General features: G+C 53.2%; 1 protein-coding gene across 7 annotated transcripts in view; it reads right to left on the bottom strand.

Moving 5' to 3' along the window:
* The window catches only part of RBFOX3 (RNA binding fox-1 homolog 3), a 433,842-nt gene extending 425,252 nt beyond the window's left edge, over positions 1 to 8,590 (bottom strand). For 4 of the 7 annotated variants that reach the window (XM_069543859.1, XM_069543866.1, XM_069543867.1 and 1 more), the window contains exon 1: positions 8,014 to 8,365. The gene's annotated coding sequence lies outside the window, so the exon portion shown is untranslated. Of the gene's footprint in view, positions 1 to 8,013 lie in introns of all 7 variants that reach the window. The other 3 variants (XM_069543863.1, XM_069543862.1, XM_069543865.1) reach the window with 3 other exon arrangements.
* Positions 8,591 to 14,942: the final 6,352 nt, after the last annotated feature.

Here is a 14,942-nt window from a genome sequence, read left to right as displayed (position 1 = left end):
TAACCACTGCAATATTGTCAGTGAACCAATACAGCCGGACATGTATTTTCGAAACCAAAGGCAACCTTAGGGAGAGATCCCAGTCTTGGCCAGCGGATGCTGGAAGGGTCAAAAGAATGCAGATTCTGTGTGCATTCTTCTCAACTGTTCTAGGAGAGATCAGTCTGTGGGGGTGGCGGGGAGAGACATGCTGGTAAGCTGCCTTTCATCCTGTTGTCCCAGACACCAACCTCAGGGCTTCCGAAGTTAGGACAAGGAAATGGGGCCTCTCACCAAACAAAGGCCATCCTCCGGCTTCTCTATCTCCTTCCCTTTGGTCAGCAGTTAAAGGTTCACAGCTGACAACGGAGCGAACAGACTTCTGGAATGATGATACTTGATAGGCGCTGGCTGTTTGGGAGTGTTGATTATAATATTACACCAACCCAAAACAATAATTCTCACCTTAAAATCCTCCAGCGCCTCTCTTTTCTGTGAACATTTTAAAATACGTGACTAATGTACCCGTGGATAGCACTCCTAAGAGGTAGGCTGCAGGCACTATCAGTCCCACGATGAGTAGCTTGGGGGACACAGGAGGGAAGTTGGTGAACCACAGCCCCCACCCCCATCGATGAGGAGCCTGGGTAAGAAGGCCCTTGGGCCCTGGTTCCACCTCACCAGTCCCTGCAGCGGGGGCTCCAGCTGTGCCTAATGGCATCACAGTGGTCCCTTCAATGAGGGAGCGTCAATATTCCAGAAAGGCATGCACACTTTATGTTTATTTCTAATGGGTTTTGCAAAACTGGGTTTCGGTTTGTCACACTGTGGGTCCTGGGAATCAAAAACATCTCCTTGCTGAATGTGGAGGTGGACAGAATCCTTCAGTCAGAGCGTTAAGTGCCATAATGGCGATCTTCAGATTCAGAGAAGTCCGGGAAGGGCAGGAGGTCACGATTCTATTCTTCTTTTCTTCCTCCTCGTGGAGAATCCAGCTGACATTGAGCTAGGGCCCCCATCTCTTAGAATCCAAAGCCACTCCTGCAAAAGTGCAGCACCCAGCACTTCTCCCTCCTTCTGTGTCCCTTGACATTCAACCGGGAGCAGAGGCATGGGGAGGGGGTGATGGCGCATCAGTGGGGCACACCTCGAGCAGCCAGAGGCCCCTTCACCCTCTGGAGGCCATGAACAGGGTGACCGCTGGGACCACAGCCCTACAGACAGACCCTCACTCATGTCTTTCTGCCTGGCCATCCGTGTTCCTGAGAACATGAGCTGTCAGGTTCCTCCTGGGGACCCTCATCAGCCCCCTGAGCACGTAAGGATATCCTCACCTATACAGGAATGCTAAGGCTTGTTTCTGTCCTAGCACCTGCGACTTTATCTGGAACCATTTTAAAACAGCATCATCTCCTTGTGGCAAAAGGAAACAGTGCAGAATCCATTTCCTTAACTCTGACAGGATGCTCATTCCTCCAACATGCGGGTGGCACCAAGGAAGGTCTGTGCTCACCACCAGCTGTTGCAGGCCCACTGTGCACCAGTTCCTTTACGTGTATTACATCGCCCCTCTTCTCAGCTGAGCAAGCTAGGCTCCATGAGCTTAACCCAGGACACAGGGTTGGGAAGTCTACAAGCCCTCCCCTCCGGCATACTGCAATCAGTCCCACCACCCTGGAAGTCAGAGCCTGGCCTCACACCTCACGTCCCCTGCACACAGCCTCCCCGCTGCATCTCAGGCGAGTGCCAGATCTGCTCCTTGCGCCCTTAATGGGCTTGAGGTCTCAAGTAAGGTAATTAACTCACAGCTTTGTCCAGAAGTTACATTCTATTTAAATGTGCATCTAAATGGGTGTGTCCCAGGGGTGAAGGGTGGTTCTTACAAGAAGGAACAGCCACGAGGCACAATCTCAGGGAAGCCAGTGCGGGTTAATGAGATGAACTGAAGGAAGATTCAGAGTAGATCTCCAGGGGAAAAAAAGGATGGGAGGGCGAGTCAGGAGAGGGTGGAGCCCATCAGGAACCTGTGTGCAGACCCAGCTTGAAGCATCATTCTGATTTTCCTTTTGCTTCCTGCATCTCAAGGTGATAAGAAAAGTAGGGAAACCGTGGTATGTGCGGCGATTTCACTGAAGTATTAAAAATTCATCTTAACACCTCTTGCTGAAAACAGAAGGTTAAAAAGCCCTTCTTGCTATTGCCAAAAGAAAGAGGGATGGGGGCGGGGGAGAAATCATCAGTAGAAGCTTTGATTTCAAGTGGTCCAGAAGCTTTTATGTACACACCCTGGAGCATTGCCCTGCACCCAGCCCTTCAAGCAAAAGTTCCAGGAAAATTAGGAGTTATTTTCTTTTGGATCCTATAGTGAAGCATCTCATTTAGATTCAGGAAGGATCTTGAGCTATTAAAGTTTAGTGAGAAATTACTCCTAAATGTACCTAGGTATTCATACCTCTTTAAATCTTTCTCCAAGTTGTATCTACTTTTTTAATACAAGTACACTTTCTATTCTTTGGCTTCAATCGAGTTTCACATTTTTACATAAAATGAGCCTTCATTGCCGAGAACAACGTGCCTCTCTGTGTTCTCATCCTTACCTAAAAGGAAACTATCCTGAGATGGCCGCAAATTTCAGGGGTGCAGGGGAAGTACCTAGACTCTGGAGGACCACATTTCTTGTCACCACCATCCCTGTTTCATTTGGTGTCACAGACAAGGAGACAGTAATAAGCAGGGCGGCAGCTCTCCACCTATTCACACACAGAGCTCTGAACGGTCCCTAGGTTTGTGCAGGGCACTACTGGTGCATCATAGTTGTAATGGACAGGCGGCCCTGTGAGGGAGCGGGTGGCCTGGCTGACTTCTGGCTTGTTTGATTTGGTGGAAGGATTTTGGTGTCAGACAAGACGCCTCGGAGAAATAGAGACGCACAGAATTCTCTTCTCTTCCATACAGAAGACTTCTGTTACAGTTTCACTTGGCCCTCCAAAAGGAAAGTGATGAAGCTGTGCAGGGGCCAGCTGGGAGTGAGTGTGCCCCAGGCAGTTCCTCCCCTGCAAGCGGGACTATTTTCTTGGAGGGCCAAAAACAGACAAACCTGACCACCTGCCCTCTCCTCCTGGTTTCCAGGCATAGTCCGAAGCGATAAGAGACCAGAAGGGGTGGCTTCCCTGAGCAACAGCTGAGACCTGACACCCAGGGTTGATGACCAGGAGGAGATCTGGGAGGGAACCGGCGTGGCGAGGCACAGGGCGGGCAGTTCTTCACGCATGCCTCTGTTCTTCTAGAATCTTAGGAAGAAGCTCTTAGGACAGCCATGAACCAAAGAAATATTTTATAGAATTCTGCTCAAAATATGTATATTCTCCCCCCTCCTTCTTTTTTTCTGCTGGGAATTCTCTCTGGCTTTAAACAATTAGACCTTTCAAAAACTTGCAACCGAACTGCTTTGCTCTTGGTCCTCAGAGGAAACTATAGACTCTGAAGACCCCACCCCATCCCACACAAATTGATGCCAGCAAGTTATAGCCCACTCCCCAGGTGAAATCAGCAGCACCCAGCCCCAAGCTACACAGAAAGGGTGACAACTAGATCGCACGGTGAGCACATCTTTAGGCCCCTGGAACTTAAATAAAATTAGCGTTTTTTGCGGGCCCCGCTGGCTGGCTGTCCCTCATGGGGCCCCCCTGGCTCCTGAGCCATAGCGTTCAGTTTTGCTTCACCTGGTCCCTGGCAACACTTTCCAAAATGCAGCGTATATACTAAGAACTTTCCCCAGGCTACTAGAGGAAATGCTTTCAAATGAAGTAGCAGATTTTATGCTCTTTATTATCTCAAGTCACCTTCTAAGGCATGTTTTGGTGTCAGCTCATGTGTTGGAGAAACTGCGACAGCATACTCATTTACTAAGTGCGCTGCACTTTAAAAATGTACGTTTTATATTAATAAATCAAACCAGTCCACGTCACAGGGTATTTCTTTAAGTGAGATATTTCTACTCGTTTTTCTGTCTGCAGTCCTCCACAAAGAAAAGACCTCACCATGTACTCAGTTACTCCCCATCCCACCTGTAGACGCGAGCTGTCCTCAATTCTCATACGTAATTCAAAGAGAAAGTCATATACCAAGTGCCTGCACCACTCAAAATGAAAAGGGAGAAAAGAGGACATAAAAGGGGAGGAGAAAGAGACACAGACGGACAGAGAGAGAGAGAGAGATGGAACCAGAACGTTATAAATAAAAAGAAGACAGTGATGGCTCAGAGAGAAACCTACTTCAGAGAGGCAGCCAAAAATAAGATGTTTAGGCTGTCTGAATGTTTCATGAACCTGTGAAAATAACGTGCTGCTTTATGAAAGAACGTGGGGAGACATTGCAGCTAATCAAAAGATGTAGGTGCAAATGGGATGTGTTTATAAAGCCGGCATCGCGGGCAGAAGAAAAAGCCTGCAGCAGGCGGGGATTTAGGGAAAGGCAGGTGCTCACGGAGGAGCATAGCGTCTCTGTTCAAGGGAGGAAGTTTCAGGATAGTTTTTCCCCTTCACTTGTTTAAAAACAAAAAATTCCTCACCAAATGTCAGCTGTGAGTCAGGTTCCATTTGTCTTTATAACAAAGTATCAAGCAGGAGTGTGGAAATAAATAAACACAGAGAGACAACCAGGACCAAAAAGACCAAAATTGCAGGCACACGGATGGGCTAGATGAGGTAAACCCCACACCACAACAGCTGCAAAAGAGCATTTCAATTCCATGCTCACTGTCACTCCAAGCTCAATGAGACACTTCTCCCTGCATGGCTCCTCCAGGCTCCTTACATTGCCCCCCACCCCACACACCACCAACTCTGTCATGCACAGGTGGGAGAGGTGCTTCCCTCACCTTTCCATTCCTTCACTCCTAATTCCACAAGCAGGCATCAAATAACGCCACGTGCCCAGGAGGAAGTGGGGATAAATCAACCAGTATCTGTGCCCTTAGGAGTAAGGTGCCTCCAGTTTCTACACATCACAGAACAAAGCGGCCTTGCACTATGGTTGAATGTGAGTGAGGGGCTGTAAAGAAGACTGTAGGGTAGAGGCAGCACCCAAGCTGGACCAGGCTGGCCAAGGAGCAATCCAGACCTGGGGCTGGCATTTTCTCTGGCCAATACCATGCCCAGTCCACCCCAAATACCAAAGAGCTCCATAATTTCTCTCCAATTCTTGGAAGCCATTTCTTTGAGCCGTTGGTAGAGCCCAAAGCTTAGCAAGTGGCAGGAACATAACAGAGGCCCACTCTAGAGTGGTACCCAGGAGTCCTCCCATCTGCCTCCTTCCTAAATCTGCCTCTTGGCTGGCATTAGGTTAACCCTTCCCCTCAGCAGGGTGAAGAGAGCCGCTGCTGCCGCAGCGCCCCCAGCGGCCCCAGGACAACCTCCTCAGGGAGGAGGGCACCAGAGCAGGCTGCGGGCCCTGGCCCTGTCCTTGGTGCTGCCTCCAGCTGCGCCCCCTGTGGCAGGGGCCGCCCAGGACTCAGCCTTCCCTCCAGCCTGGCCTCTGGGAACCTGCGGAAAGGCCATGAATACACCCGGACCAGCTTCAACTCCTTTCCCAGGGCACTGGACAGGAGGCATTTGCAATGAAGGCCCAGCATAGCCAGAGCCTGGCCTGTGGGGACTTTCCTGGACTCCAGCTTCCCCAGGTGACCTGAGGCTACCCAAGGCCCAAGGATGGACTCAGTTCTCTCTAAGCTCAGGCCCCTGGAGTGGGGATCTGAGCAACCATTCGAGTCCTCTTTTAATGGAGGAGGGGATTGCTGTTGGAAATGGGCAAGTGGTGCCAAAAAAGCCCAGCAGCTCCAGCACAGACAGCCCACGTGACTCTGGCAAACCCCCTCCTTGGTTTCCAGCTGCCTCACCAGGCCCCAAGCACCAGACACTCCACTCTAGCTTCTGCTTCCTAACCCCTCAGACCTTCTCACCTCATTCTCCAGGGATCTGCTCTACCCTCTCAGAAGCTCCCGCCTGGGAAATGAGTTATGCACTGCTTCCAGGAGAGTGTGCCTGTGAGCCGGGTGCCCACCCAGGGAGGCCTCCAGTCTCTGGGGAGGGATGGGGGTGGCAACCTCCAACCTCAGGGCATAATGGGGCTCTGAGCCCCAAGGTGGAGACGGGGACTGTGGGACAAGCCCGCCTAATGCTCAGAAGGAGCTCCTTTGCCACCCCCTCCCCAAACCCGCTGGTCCCAGGCCCCCACCTGCCTGCATCCCGCTTCCATCAGGCTGCGCTTTCATTGCAACTTTTCTCCCTCTCTCCCTTCACAATTTTCCCTCACCTGGAGGGTCTGGTTTTAATTAGTGCAATATACCCGTTAACAACGCAGCCTAATTAAGACATCCGCCCAATTCCGAGATGCACACTTAATGAGCAGGTTCTGCTGCAATGTTTATACTTTTATTATGATTATTTGCAGACCAGTAAAACCAAAGCCGGCTTCCGGCTGATAGACCTCATACCGGCGACCCCACTCCATTAGCCTCCTACCTGCTTTGTACTAAGTGCCCCGGGCTCCCGGACGCGCGCCCAGGGCGTCCCCCGAGCCGAGCGGGTGTTTCAACTGGAAATTAGCGACCGGGTGCGCTGGAGAAGCGACTTCACCCCCAGCTGAGACGTAGGGCTGAGTCCCTCCGTTCCCGTCCTTTTCCTCCACCGCGTAATGTCTCGTGCATCAGCGTGAGCGGCACCGCGGGCGTCCTTTTTAAAGTGACCATTAAAGAATAAATCCAGTCCCTCCCCAAAGCTGGAGAGCTCCGTCAGGAAGGAGTTTTTCCTCACCCTTGCCGGACCTCGCGGCAGCTGGAGGAGCTGAAATCCTGGACTCCCAGTAAATCCCTCCTACCCTATGTGAGACCTCGGATCCTGGGGCCGCTCTGGGACGGGATGGGGACCCAATGTTCCTCCACGCCTCGCGCCGCGTCCTCGTCCCCGCGAGTACCCGGTGAGGGCCCCCGGCAGCGCGGGCACTGCGGGGATGCAAACCCGGAGAGGCTCCGCGCCGGGGGAGGCTGCGTCACCCCGAGGTGCCGCCAGAGACAGCCCTCCCGAGGGGACGAGCCCTGGACCCCTCCGGCCCCCTGCCCCCGGCGAGTCTTGCCACCTCTGAGACCACCGGGACAGAAAGTTTGGACCGGGTGTGCCTGACCGCCTTCGCGCCAGCTTCCCTCAGCGCCGGGCTGCGCCAGCCCCTGCGGGCGGCCGAGGCTCGGAGAACCAGCCTGGGTTCACGCCGGAGTCTCCCTGACTCCCGAGACTCTGCGGGGAGCGCCCCCAGCCCGCCGCCTGGAGGGCCCTGCGAGCGGCTCGCCCCTGCCGCTTCACACCAGCGCACAGTGCGACGCTGCGGGCCCGGGGCCTCTCTAGGGAACCGCGGGAGACCCTTCCTCCCCACAACTCTTTTGGGTTATCAACTCCTCCGGTGAACCCTTCTCCTCGAGGACTCAGGCAGGGTTCCCGGGGACTGGGTGCCCAGGGGTCGCTCCCACCCGCGCAGGTTCCAGCTCCATACCCTGGACGCGCCCCGCGGGACCGGGATCTCCTCTCGCTCAGCCTCCCCCCGCCAGGGAGTTCCCCGCGCCGGGCACTGTGCCGCCACCGCCGCCACCACCACCACCGCCACGACCAACGCCACGAGTGCGCGGGACTCCCCGGCGTCTCTATGGAGCCCGACCCCGGGGCCTTCCCATTCACAAAATCGCCCCTCCGGCCGCGGGCTGGACCCACGTGCTGCGCCACCCGAGCCCAGGAGGGAACCCAGAGAGCCCCGACCCCGCGGGGAGACCCCTGACCCCGAGGGCACCACCCCTCCCCGAGCGCCCTCGGGTCGGTCCCCGTCCGCGCTCTGCAGCCCGCGCCCCCACCAGCCCCGCCTCCCCCTGCGGGGTCCGGTGCGCGCCCCCCCGGGACGTGCCCACCCCCACCCCCGAGCCCAGCCCGCTCAACGCGAAGGTAATGACCACCGCAGGGGTGAAGCGCGGGCGGCGGGGGCTAGGTTACTCACGGGCTCAGCGCTCCCCGCGGCAGGTGACAGGGGCCCGGCGGCCATGCCCCGGCTGCATCCCGGCCGCCGAGCGGGCAACGGCGTCCCGGGGCCGCGCGGGCACCGGCGAGCCGGCGGCGAGGAGAGCGCGGGGCCGGGCTCAGGCGGCGGCGGCGACCGCGTCTCCTCCGACCACGCGAGCGGCTGGGACCGCGGAGGGGCCGCTGTCCGAGGAGGCTCGGCGCTCGCTCTCCTGCCTCGCTGCCGCCCTCTCTCTCTCTCTCTTTCTCTCGCCTCTCTCCTCCCCCTTTCTCTCTCCCTCTCGCCGGCTCCTCTGGCTCGCTGGGCTGGAGCGAAGAGACGGCAGGAGCACGCGGCGGCTGCGGCGGCCCTGGCGGAGCGCGCAGCGCGCGGCAAGGGAGGGGGCTCGGGCGGCCGCGCGGCCGGGAAGGGCGGCGGGGCGGGGAGGGCCGCGGCGGGGACAGCGCAGGCCCGACGCACCCTTGCGGCCCGAAGCTCCGGCCCGGAGGAGAGCCTGCACGAGAGAGGTGGGCGAGGCGCGGAGGACCCCAGAGCCCGGGGCTGCCCGGCTTCCCGCGAGCGCCGCCCTCTGGTCCCGGACCCGCCTCCCCTCCCTTCCTTCCTCCCTCCCTCCCTGCAGCGATCCTGAGGCGGGGCAGCCCCTACCAGGACCCTTACCCTCCTGCCACCCTGCCCCTGGCCAAGAAAGAACAAGCCTGGGGATCCCTAGGAATGGGACTCGGGCCCCAGGAATGGGACTCGGGCCCCAGGAATGGGACTCGGACAGCGAGGGCGAATGCTCCCCAACCTCTGCCACCGGTCTGCACCCCCTGGCCTCCTCTTCCAATTTGCCCACACACCCCCTACTCCTTACTGGGGCTTGATATTCCCTGCCTTGCCTTCCTGGGAATCCAAGAGTGAGTGATCAGCCACCCAGAGTCACCACTGGGGCGTCTGTCCACAATGACCAACCACACCGATTCAAACATTTCCACCTTGGGAAGGGCTGTCACTTGTAGGAGGTCAGCTAAGAATTTGCCTAAAGTCAGAAAAGCAAGTATTCCCTGTCCCCACTCCCAGCTCCCCCACCTTAGGGGAAGGGACCCTGACGTAGTGTCTGAGAGGGTCTCTATCCTTGGGAGGTTGAGCAGAAGGAAAGCAGAAGCTAAGGGCCAGAGGAGTAAGGATCATCTGGGCTGGCAGGATGATACCCGTGGAGAGCAGTGCTGCTGCTGCTGCTGCTAAGTCGCTTCAGTCGTGTCCGACTCTGTGCGACCCCAGAGACAGCAGCCCACCAGGCTCCCCCATCCCTGGGATTCTCCAGGCAAGAACACTGGAGCAGGTTGCCATTTCCTTCTCCAATGCATGAAAGTGAAAAGTGAAAGTGAAGTCGCTCAGTCATGTCTGACTCTTCGAAACCCCATGGACTGCAGCCTACCAGGCTCCTCTGTCCATGGGATTTTTCCAGGCAAGAGTACTCGAGTGGGTGCCACCGCCTTCTCTGTGGAGAGCAGTGAGGTCACACCGAAGGCAGGCAGGAGGGCCTTGACTGACCCAAACAGAACCATGGAATTAGGTAAAGCCTTTCTCCTGATTCTACACAAAAGACAATCGGATGCAGGCCTGGAGCATCATCGAGAAAGGTGAGAGCAGGGATGGAAGTGAGCTGAACCATCAAAGACATTCTCAACCTAAGTGAAGTGAAGGGAAAGTCGCTCAGTCATGTCCATCTCTTTGCGACTCCAAGAACTATACAGTCCATGGAATTCTGTATGTTAGAATACTGGAGTGGGTAGCCTTTTCCTTCTCCAGGGGATCTTCCCAACCCAGGGATCGAACCCAGGTCTCCCACATTGCAGGTAGATTCTTTACCAGCTGAGCCACAAGGGAAGCCCTCTCAAGCTAAAAGGAAATGAAAAACCTGTGTCAGGTTGCTTTTACTTCTGGATGCTGCTTCTAGAACAGATTTATTCTTGTACCTCACTGTCCTGCTTTTCTGTGTGAGGCAAAGACCATGTCATGGAGTCTGGAGTTTGTTAGGAGCTTGTAGGACTCAGAGACAGTGAAGGGAGGGATATAAATTCAGCTCCTCTGTGCCCAGGGCTCTGCGCTGCCAGCTGCCTTCCCAGCAGAGCAAGGACAGATAGTGTCCACAACAAGCGGCTACTGTCCACTCACGAGCTTGATGTTTTTAATTTCTGGCCCTTCTCCCTGTCTGGGTCACTGATCTGTCTTGGTCAGTGGGAGTCATGCTACACAATTTCGAGTTAGCTTCTTGGCCCTACAGCTAAACACTGGATATATGCCTTGTCTACCAACGAGGCAGCTGCTTGGTTGATTGAACTCTCCCCAGCCCCCATATTTGAAATAGCACATCCCTGCTCAAAAGACCTAATTGGCTTTCTCTGTCCTCTGCTGTCAGATGATCCAGGCCTCCAACCTGTGGCTGAGCCCACCCACTCCTCATCACCCACCTGTCTTCCTATAGGCAGGCCTTTTGCTTCCCAGGCAAGATCTTTACTAGTCGCTCCTCTGGATCATTCCAGAGAAGCTCTCGGAAGACAGCACCAAATCTTGTTCCCAAGCTCCACCAGACCCAACCAGGGCTCAGCATGCTGTAGGTCCACACAGACCCCTGAGCGCATGGATTGAAGTTGGTGTCGGTGGCAGGATCAGCCCCAGGATGTGCACATTGGGATCACCATCAGGGAGAGGCCCTGGCAAGGCTAGAGCCTCATGACAAGCCTCAGGGACTCTGGCCTCCCAGCACCAGCTGCCGTGGAATGAGGATCTGCCCAGAAAAGGGGCTCAGGGCCAAACTGTATGTCCTCATATTAGTATCAGCCAGGGGGGATTCCTGTCTTGGGATATGACTGAACAGAATTTTACAAACCTCTGACTTGGAAGCTTCATTAAAAAAAAAAAAAAATGAGAAGGAAGAACCAGGAACAGCCCTTTGCAACACTAAGAAAGAAGCAAAAGGAGATTTAGCTCGGAGCCTAAAATGACAACTGAACACACATAGCTAATTTTACTCTCTCTGAAAACCCCACTAAAACTACCAAAAGAGATTTCCTGAAGATGAAAACCCCCCAAGGAGCTGGAGAACAGAGAAAAGACAACGACCAGCAAAATGTGGGATGCAGGAAGGCAAATGGACAAGAGGTGCTTGGCCTTGCAGAGCTGAGTCCTGACCCCATCATGGGGAGAGCTAAGAAATAGAACCTCCAAAGGCTTAGAGACATGGGGCAGGTAACTGTGGGCAAAAAAAAAAAAAAAAAATCACAAAACAAAAGGCAGCTAGGAGTGGTGATGATCTGTTTAAAGAGCCTCAGATCCTGGATGGTTGCCCACTCCAGATCACTGGATGGCTGGTCACCATGGAAGGGTATTCCTCGAGGAGGGTGAAGCAGGGGCTCTGTGGCCTGGAGGACTCCATGCATGGTGACAGAGGGGTGTCCCTCACTCTGAAGGCTGAAAGCCCCACCCAGCCCCCATAGCACCAACATCCTCCAGGCAAGAGGCTAGAAAAGTCTCTTCCCCCTCCTGCAGATTTTCGGAGAAACCTATGGATGTAATTTTATTGTCTCCCAGCAGAGCCCTGAGCCAAACTCCCTAGAGAGACTCCCCAGTGGGTGAGCCCACTCAATCCTCAGACCTTCGGGTAGCTCTGCAATCCCTTCCCCCAAATGTGAGTAGACAACCCAGGATTACCAGACATTGGGGGAAAGCTTTTGAGAGAAAGAGCCACCCAGGTGGGAACCTAGGGGTGTGGTGCACAACTTCAAAGAAATAGACATTAGGCAGGGAGGAGAAATAGACGTTTAATATCCTCAAAGACAGCAGATAAGATATTGCATTTACGAACCAAGAGCAGGATGCTATTTTAAGGAGAACATTTAGAGAACAAAAAAGGACTGGAAAATTAAACGTGTGAGAACAGACACAAAAACCTCAACAGACAGGTTGGAAGATGGAAGGGAGGAGCTATCCCAGAATGCAAAGCAAAAAGACAAAGAGGAGAAAAATAGAAAAGGATGAAGAATTAGATGACCAGTTCATGCGGCCTAGGACCCATACAAAAGCAACCCTTCTCCCCATTCCATCCTGCCTGAAAGTTATTTAATTCTATAAATTTCCCAGAAGTGAGTTTCCAAGTTCTCAGTAGAGCAGATGGAAATTGACCCATATCAAGGCATATTATCACACAACGCAAAACACTGAAGAAAAAGAAAAAAGAAAGTGAAGTCGCTCCGTTGTGTCTCTCTTTGCGGCCCCATGGACTCCATCCATCCATCCTGCTAGGGTCCTCCATCCATGGGATTTTCCAGACAAGAATGCTGGAGTGGGTTGCCATTTCCTTCCCCAGGGGAACTTCCTGACCCAGGGATCGAACCCAGGTCTCCCGCATTCCAGGGAGCCACCAGGGAATCCCAAAGAGAAAGAAAGGCTTCCACAAGTTTCCAGGCTTCATAGAAAAGAGCAGAGGGCTTTTCTTCAGAGGTCTCAACAACAGCAGAAGCTAATAGATAATGGAGCAATGCCTTTAAAGTGTTGAAGGAAAATATTGTCTGGCCTAGAACCCATTATGTAGCCAAATGAACAATCTAATGTGAGATTTAAATAAAGATGTTTGCATGTGCAAGGTCTCAGACAAATTTACCCACCATGTACCATTTCTCAGGAAACTATTAGAGGATGTGCTACAATCAAACAAGGGAGTAAAGCATGAAAGAGGATGGCAATGGATAGATGAAACAATGGGTCCAGTAAGAAAGGAAGAGAAGAGGGGAATTCCACAGAATCAGAGAGAAGGGAGATCGCAGGAGAGTAGCTGTCTAGATGAGAGCAGGGTGGTGACACGGTCAACTGTCCAATACATAGACCTGCTGAGAGATATCATCACTCAAATGCCTTCTGATGTCGTACCACCCTTTTAATGCCAGTTGCACCTGCCAGGTTCTTATCTGTACTTGGCCTGTACAGGGCCAGGTCCTATTAGAGTTTCAGCTCTCCTCTGCAAGCATGGCACCGGTATAAGCTGAAGACACTCATTTCCCCCATCAGAAGTGTGCTATTTTGTTTTCTTAGAAATAGAAGGATGGCCGTGGTTAGCTAAGAAACATAAAATTCAGATCCGTCTGTTTTTCCACCCCCACCAATCTATCAGACATCCCAGCTGGGGATGGACCTCAGTTTCCCAGGGAGTCCCCATGACCTTGACAAGAGCTTTCTAGAACTGATGCCATGGTCCATTCAGGGCCAGTGAGTACACTGACTGCCTAAAAAGGGCTCGAGTAAACCCCCAGGCAGCTGAGGCCAGTCTGTGATCTCCAAGACTCTGCTCTTCTCCCAGGCTTCTGAGTAGCAGCCCAAAGGATGTCATGGCTAGCTCTCTATGTTAATCAGCTTGCACATAAGACGACGCTCAAACAGTAATATGTTTGAAGAAAACACAATCCAAGGGACTTCTTTGTCCCTGTCAGTCTTTTATGACCAGCTGGTGGGCTACTGGAGAGTATACTTTACATCCATTACCAGGCTTCCTTGTTTGGTCGTTTAATCCAACAGAGGAGGTCACTTAATGCAGTCATAACCTCCTTGCTAAGAATGAATATTTCACTCTCTGTCTGTCTCGATACACACAGACACACACATACAAATACACTCCAATATTTGTGTTACATACACATATATAAATATTTTCACTTCCCCACCACCATTGTTGGATATCTGGGCTTTCCCCTTTGGCCACAGTCCAGGACGTGGTAGGATACTCTGAAGCAGTGCTCTCTATCTTAGTGATTTCCCAGTAGGAAAAGTTCCACAGGTCCTACCATAGTGAAGTGGATGAACCTAGAGCCTGTTGTACAGAGTGAAGTAAGTCAGAAGGAGAAAAACAAATAGGAACACATATATATGGAGCCTAGAAAAAAGGTATGAACCTATTTGCAGGGCAGGAATAGAGACTCAGAAATAGAGAACAGAATTCCGGACACAGCAGGGGAAAGAGAGGGTGGGATGAATGGAGAGAGGAGCATTGAGATACATACACTGGGCTTCCCTGGTGGCTCAGATACATTACCACGTGTAAAGCACAGAGCTGACAGGAAGTTGTCCTATAGTGCAGAGAGCTCAGCCTGGGGATCTGTGACAACCTAGAGGGGTGGGAAGGCATAGGAGCTGGCAGGGAGGTTTAAGAGGAAGGGGACATGTGCGTGTCTACGGCTGATTCGTGTTGATGTACAGCAGAAACCAACACGATGTTGTAAAGCAATTATCCTCCAATTAAAAATAAATTTAAGAAAAGATTCTCACACACAAAATGCAGGGCAGCCATGCAAGAGCTTCTAGTCTGTAGGGCTCCGGGGTTGTATCTCTTTGGATCCTGTGAAATATAGGTCACAATGAAACCTTGGAGGTCAGAGACACCAATCCAAGAACTTAACAAGAGACAACGCGGAGGTTGACTGGCTCAGGCCCTCGCCTCTGCTCACAGCCAGTGGAGAGGCACCCAACACACGTCCAGCCTCGACAGGGGCCCCAACAGCTGGACTGGCCTCCCAGTCTTCCCTCACACCTGAACAATGGTCCCAAACTTTGCCCACTCCGGGTGCTCCGGACCCTGATTCCTGGCAGACGGACAGACAGTGTTCTCTTTTTCTCCAGGAAGGGAGGGCTCCGATTTAAGCAGCTTCCTTTCCTCTCATCTTCCATCCATGCTCAACTCCTCTTCCTGATCTCTTTCCTTTCACATCCTCTCCCTATACTGGTCTAGCCCCCTCGAGCTTTCTCCTCTTCCACTTATCCTGCTCTGAGGAGCTCTCGCCTAAAGGCGTGGTCAGCCCACACCCATCCTTTGAGAACAAATCCTAGTGATCCTCTCCTGCCATTGCCTTCCGTTTTATCACAAGCGGTCCCCACCTCCT

The sequence above is a fragment of the Ovis canadensis genome, chromosome 11, assembly GCF_042477335.2.
Source record: "Ovis canadensis isolate MfBH-ARS-UI-01 breed Bighorn chromosome 11, ARS-UI_OviCan_v2, whole genome shotgun sequence".
In the NCBI taxonomy this organism is placed as follows: Eukaryota; Metazoa; Chordata; class Mammalia; order Artiodactyla; family Bovidae; genus Ovis; species Ovis canadensis.
This window is presented reverse-complemented; position numbering and strand designations above follow the sequence as displayed.